The following is a 7,375-nucleotide window of genomic DNA, read 5'->3' on the forward strand; positions in this document are numbered from 1 at the left end:
AAGTCCATGTCATCAGTGTCATGTCATGTCATGAGTCATCATGTGCCACATCATTTTGTGGAATATGTAATTCAATATTGGAGAAATATAATGTAAAGTGGAAGTCCAAGACTCATTCATGTAATTTGAAAAGTCATGTAGGAAGTCAAAAGGTCATAGATAAGTCGAACAATCATGAGGGTAGCCCAAGAGTCACAAGGGAGGTGAAGGATCACCCCATTTGTTATATATACACCCTCATGGTACAAGCAAATGAATTTTCACCTTGGCTTCTCCCATAAGGCATCAGAGAGACAAAGTTAGTACTTTTGGGGAGCAAGTCATGGCTCCAATGCTCCACTATTGGAGCTAATGATGCTCATTGTATTCATGTACCTTTGGAATTTTACTTAATACTTGAAGATTGGTGGCCTACATGTTTTCACGCATGGATTGTGAATATTTGTAAGATTTTTCTGTGAATATTTATGATTCGTGTTTTCTTTCACATGTAATAAAGTAGTTGAACTATTGTTTTTTTTAATTTTATTTTAGTTCTTATCTAATTTAATATGTGTTGTAATGGTTGTAACAATTGTCGCATCTATGTGGACTATTATGCTTGATGTTAGGCGGTTATATTTCACTTATGTGTGCTTATACTGGGGTGTACTATTACCTCTCTCTTAGAGGCTTACCTTTCCTCCATCCATAGTAGAAGAACCTGGATACAACCATAACCAAACATTCACCAGGCACACTTACTTTCTTTTCGCAAAGGCACATATACGCTTCTCTCACTTGCTAATAATTAAATCCAAGCAAAATCTATAAGAACATATGGCAACTGGGTTGATAATTCGGATGAGGTTCCTATTCCAAATGGTGTGAGGTCTAATTGGGACTTCACATCGAGGATACCCCCTTGGTTGATGAATTTCCAGCATCATCAATAAAGCCCCAAGATACAAAGAAGGTCCTTAAGGACTTACACAATGGATCGACAAGTGGTGACTATGTGGATGACACCACAACACACAAAGTTATGAGGGTTGGTTATTATTGGCCAACTCTTTTCAAAGATGCGGACAACTAGGTCCTCAAGTGCCAAGCTTATCAAAAATGTGTCGATCGCAATCAAAGGTCAACCACCCCATTGCTCCCAGTAGTAGTCGAAGAATCATTCCAATAGTGGATCCTTGATGTTATCAGAGAAATATTTCCCCACTCATCAAAGCAACACTTGTATATCCTTACAACGACAGATTACTTCACTTCGTATTTAGAGGTAGTTCCTCTCATACAAGTAAAGGACCAAGAAGTCATTCATTTTTTTGCAACAAAATATCATAACCAGGTTTGGAATTCCTACTTCAATTGTCTTTGATAATGCAACATACTTTTCATAATTAACACTTTATGAATTTGCATTGGAAAATGGGATTGATTTAATACATGCATCTAATTATTATCCCCGTGAAAATGGCTTGGTTATATCAACAGATAAAAATATTATTTGCATAATTAAGAATACCATTTTCTCTTAAACAATAACTAGCATACTTCTTTGACTAATGCTCTTTGGGTTGATCATGTAACACCAAAGCCTTTCCTAAAACCCTCGCCATACTTTCTAGTGTATGGTAAAGAAGTTATCTTTCCCCTGAACCTGTATCTCCTAGACTTGTATCTCTCCCAAGAGTCACAAGGAAAACCTTGCCTACTGGTTTAGAGAAAGCTTGATTCTTTACTCAAACTTCGTTAAAAATAGTTCTGTATGACTGATTTTTTCTACTTTTCTTGGCCTGGCCGATGGCCAGGCCAAGAAAAGCAGAAAAAATCAGTCATACAGTGCTTGACTTAATTTTATACCTAGAAGAAGACCTGCTGTAAAAGCAAGAAAACAACCTATCAAAATTTTAAGCTCTTCCATATCTTCATTCCCTCCCCAATCAGTTTGATTAAATGCGTTAGTTGGGAGTAAATGATCATGGCATGATGGACCCGACGAACGATCGTAAGAGTATTCTCCATTCCATCTTGATCCTAACAAAACTTTGTGGATTATGGAAATGAGAGGAACAGAAAAGAGCCAACTATCAGGATCGAACCGATGACCATCGCATTACAAGTGCGATGCTCTAACCTCTGAGCTAAGCAGGCTCGATGGAATCCAAAGACCACTTTGTCATGCATCATAGTCGTATAAAGTGTTGGTTTGACAGAAAATCTGCAGGGGAAAAGAGATTTGATGTGGGTGGCCTAGTTCTAAAATGTGATAAACCCAATGAGGACAAAGGTAAACCCACTGAGTTCTAGCCACTATGGATTGGACCATTCACAATGAAGAGTGGCTCGTCCACAACGCCTTCAATTTGAAATATTTGGATGGGAGGATTGACCCCCTTCCCGTAATTGGCCAAGACCTTAAGCATTATTATCAATAGAAACTATGAGCTACACTTCCTATAGTTATTGTTTTGTGTTTTATTTTTCTTTTGTATGATTAAGTTGTGTGTCCATTGTCCATTCATGTTATGTCATTTCTCATTGTTGTTCATTCCACATGTTGTACCTTAAGAAACCAATTTCCTGGCTGTAGAGAAATTGTGCTTAATACATTAATAAATATTATTTACTGTCCCTTATTTCTTGTTGCCTCGAACTCTAATTTAAAATAAAAAGGGAACATATTACCTCTGGGTGCAATTAGAAGAAAACCAGCACCTATTCCTTCCTCTTGCTTTTATCTATTTTTGAAATATTTTCAAGTTCTTGTATGAAAAATGAATATTAAAAGCAACAAAAATGCATGTTACAATACCACATAAATAATAACTCTGTGTAAAGTGCATGGCCCAAAGACTTTGTAGTGCAATCAAAGAGAATTCTGACAACTGCAATGCTTGGCTTTGTGTATTCTCCTTCTATGTTTGGGAAATTTCATAGGTTGAGGTAAGTCCAGATGGAAAATATGATTTGTCCAATAGGAGAACCCTCAGTGACACTATTAGATTTGTGCTTATGCTAGCACCTGAAATGCTCACCTTGGCCTATGTCTACTTGTGTATTAATGCTTGTGCAATCTAGTAGAGAAGGGACAAGGGGAAAATATAAAGAAAGCAAACCTAAATCAGAGGTCTTAAAATACTTATTTAAAGGGGTAACCTCCTCTTCTCTCAATAAGTCGAGATCCTTAATCCAACCGTTGAAAATAATAAGTGTCAATGCACAGTTATATTAAATAAATAAATAAAGGGTGAAAGAAGAGAAATGATTCCTGCATGGGAGGTGAAGCAAGTGACTTCACCAAGGTACTATCCAAGCTCACTGGAAGTGAAGCAATTATTGTGATCATGAAGTGACTTCATTGGGGTATTTCCCAGGCATGATGTCAGTGAAGAAACACCAGAGATTAAAACTATATACTCTGAATATCCTAAACTCATCACACACCTTACCCTTTCCTGAATTGAACTGATTGTGATATGACATATCTTTGTTTGAGTCAAACCAAGTAGAAAAAACAGAAGATGTTATGTATGAAAACGGGTCAAAAAGGGGAACTTAGGAAAATCAATAATTCCTGAAGGTTTTACCCTCAACTGAAATTTAACTCTTGGACAGAGAAGTTGAAGTTCATCCAGTGTGTCACCAAGTGTTGTCACTGCTACAACACCCACCAAAATTTAACTACATTCTAATTTTGGAGTCTACTTCATGGTCATATCAAGTGTCGCCTTAGTCTTCAAGTGTTGTTTTGTGTTGTTTATTATGTCTTAAGTGTTCTTGAGTGTTCTAAAGTGTTGTTGCATTCATTAGAACATCTCTATATGTGTTTCATGGTCATAACACCTTTGTTGTTGTAAAACAACACTTTTGGGTCATAGGTGCACAGACTTCACTAGTTGTACTTTGGGAATGTGCATAAAGTGGTGTTTTGATGTATATTCATTTTCGATCAAGCTTGTCTAAGTTTTATTCATGAGTTAGTATCTGTTGCACATGGTATTATTTCTAAAATTCATCTTAATCACCCCTCGACCAATCATCCAGACTTAGACAAAATTTAGTTGCAAAGAAAGCCCATTAAGGCCAAGAGTGCATGAGAACACTCTGAAACCTTGATGAAAGAGCATTTGTTATTCAGAAGTGTGCCTTGCACCCTCCTACAGAGTTAGGCGCACTCCAAAAGCATGAATCCCCTCGTTCTGAATTGTGTCGTCCAAATTTAACAAGTCTTCCTCACTCCTTTGACTCGAAGAAGTGCGCCCTCCTTGAGTTCACTAGCACATCTCAAAGACCTGAATCTCAATCCTTCAGCCTTCCCCTATGTTTCATGCACCCTCCTGAACTTCTTGAGCACACTGGCGCACCATGAAGGCAAGAAGCCCCAACCTTCAAGAGTGTGTCTTGTGCCCTTCTTGAACCCTCTTAGTTGCATGAGCACACCCCGAAGGCACAAAGCTTCATCCTTTAGGAGTACACCCTCCACCCTCACTCTCTCCCTTGAGCACATAGTGCAATTGGAAAGCATGAATCCTTCCCCTTCGTCCTTTGGACTTGCGACATGCACCCTGCCTTGATTTATTTCTTCCTTAGGGTGCATGAGCGCATGTCAAAGCCTCGAAGCCTCTCATCCTCAATCCTTGAGCCTTTCATCATGCTCCCTCACTCCCTGAAGCTCTTTTAACCATTTTAAGTGCATTGAAAATGCACGAATAAGCCCTTTCTCCTTGAAGCTCCTTTAAGCATTTTAAGTGCACTGAAAATGCACAAACAAGAAAATTTGCATAAAAACATGATATATTAGGAGATTTCCATACTTATAGCTAATCGTTATTATTGATTATAGAAATAGGTATTCCAGGGACCTCATAGCAAGCACACACATGAATAAGATCAGGCAAAGAGGATAAGAAAAGGAACCATGAAAGAACCAAAGACGAACTTGAAACTAGATGATCAAAGCACCCTACAGACTCCAAGTTTGAAGACTCTATGGAGGGTGGAAGCGTTATGATCAAAATATGAACAAAGAACAAATACATTGGAATCCATGTCACCACTGAAGCAGATCCATGTCATAAGTCATTTCTAGTCCTAGTCATCTAAGATAGTGACGTGTTTAGTTTCATCATACGATGATGTGGAAGTTAAGGTATAATATTGTAATTATTGTAAAGGAAAAACATGTAGGTCCAAGAGTCATGTGTGAACTCAAGAGTCATGGAATTTCGAAGGACATGTAACACCAAAATTCACATGTAATTCCAAAATTCATTTGGAACTTCAAAGGTTGTAGAATTCCAAAGGTTACTAGAAATTAGAAAGTCAAGAGTCATGAGGATATGAAATTCACTCCTCAATTTATAAATAAATCCTCATTTATTATGTAAAGGCATTCTATCCTTGGCTTCTGCCATAAGGCATAAGAGAGATAATTTAGTACCTATGGGGAGCAAGTAGTGGCTCTAACACTCCATTATTGGAGCAAGTGATGTTCATTATATTCATTCATTTTGGTACTTGTACTTAATATTTGAAGCTTGATGTCCAACATGATTTCATACATGGATTATGAATGTTTGTGAGACTATTTTGTGAATGTTATGATTCATGTTTTTTTTCACCAGTATTAAAGCAGTTGAACTATTTCGGTTATTTTAGTGCTTATTCTATTGAGAATGTGTTGTAAGGGTTGTCACGACCATCACATCTTTGTGGAATATTCCATTGGATGTTAGATGAAACATTATTGTTTATGTGTGTCTTTATTAGGGTGGTACTATTACCTCTCTCTTAGAGGCTCACTTTCTTCCCCCTTTATAGTAGAAGAAACTTGGTGCACCTGCAATTGAAGATTCACTAGGCACACTTGCTCACTTTTCGAAGTTACATATGTGATTCTCTCTCTTGCTAACAGTTAAGCCAAGGTATATCTTTAAGTAAATGGAATTCAGGCCTGATTCTGGATGGGACTCCTATCCAAAATGGTGTGAGGTCTAATTGGGATTGCATATCGGGGAGACCCCTTGAATATTGGTAGGTCTGACACTGTAAACACAAGGTTTGATTAATTCCACTTTAAAACCATAACTTAGAAAATTTGTGATATTATTTTTTATGTTAAACTAATCTACAACAAATCTTGGAAATATCATATTCAACATGTTAAGAGGGTGCTCAAACTATTGGAAGAGAGACAATTGTATGCAAAACCCTCCAATTGTTTCTTTGGAGTGTGGGAGGTAGAATATTTGGGTCATATTGTATCTCATGAGGGTGATAAGGTAGACCCTAATAAAATTAAATCCATCAAGGAAGTGAAGGTACCAAAACCTTAATGCATCTTCAAGTATTTCTTAGGATTATAGGGTATTCTTTCAAGTTTGTTAATAATTATGGGATAATAGTAGTACCTCTAACAACATTACTGAAAAAAGATGCATTTTATTGGACTCCAGAAGCAACTAAGGCCTTTGAACATATTTAAGCAGAAACATGTCAAGCTCTGATATTAGCTACACCATACTTCACAAAAACCTTTATAATTGAATGTGATGCCTTGGGAAATGGCATTGGTTTTCTCTAATGCAAGAAGGAAGATTCATTGCTTTTGAAATTCATCCCATCAAGGGAAAAAAATTACACAAAACTATTTATGAGAAGGAAATGTGTGCAATACTACATGCCCTGCAGTAGTAGTGCCCTTACCTAATGGGAAGACCATCCAAGGTAAAAATGGATCATTATAGTCATAAATATTACTTAGAACAAATATTATCTCCATAATACTAGCAAAAATGGGTCACAAAGATGTTGGTTTGTGACTTGAAATCATCTACAAAAGAGGGAAGAAAAATGTTTTTTCAGATGCACTCTCAAGAAGGGATGAGGATATGGAGGTAATGAGTTGTGCCATTTCTATTATCCAACCTTATTAGATATCTTAAGCAAGAGATGAAAGTAAGAATCACAAAGAGGTGTGGAATCACATTCAAAAGTTGCAACAAGATCCTATTGTATTTGATACATTTATGTGGAAAATTGATTCATTGTGGCTCAAAGATCGCTTATATATATGCAAGAACTCCCAACTAAACAAAAGGTAATTTTGGAATTGCACACCTCTCCTATAAGAGGGCACTCAAGATTTTTAAAAACTTACCACAAAATAAAGTCGAGACAATTGGGACCCCATGTATTTTACAACCATTAGCCATTCCAAGTCAGCTTTGGGAGAAGGTCTATATAGATTTTATCACAAGTCTACCCAAGTCTGAAGGAAAGAGTGTTAGCATGGTGGTAGTTGATAGGCTTACCAAGTATGCATACTTTTTTTCCATTATCTCATCCTTTCAAATCTAGTACAATTGCTACTGCATTTGTGAAA

General features: G+C 37.0%; 1 non-coding gene across 1 annotated transcript; it reads right to left on the minus strand.

Moving 5' to 3' along the window:
• Positions 1 to 2,069: 2,069 nt before the first annotated feature.
• On the minus strand, positions 2,070 to 2,142 carry TRNAT-UGU (transfer RNA threonine (anticodon UGU)). The gene has a single exon. It is a non-coding gene; the product is annotated as a tRNA-Thr (tRNA).
• Positions 2,143 to 7,375: the final 5,233 nt, after the last annotated feature.

Source organism: Pinus tabuliformis, chromosome 9 (genome assembly GCF_031772625.1).
Source record: "Pinus tabuliformis cultivar Carrire ecotype Pingquan chromosome 9, CPIR1, whole genome shotgun sequence".
In the NCBI taxonomy this organism is placed as follows: domain Eukaryota; kingdom Viridiplantae; phylum Streptophyta; class Pinopsida; order Pinales; family Pinaceae; genus Pinus; species Pinus tabuliformis.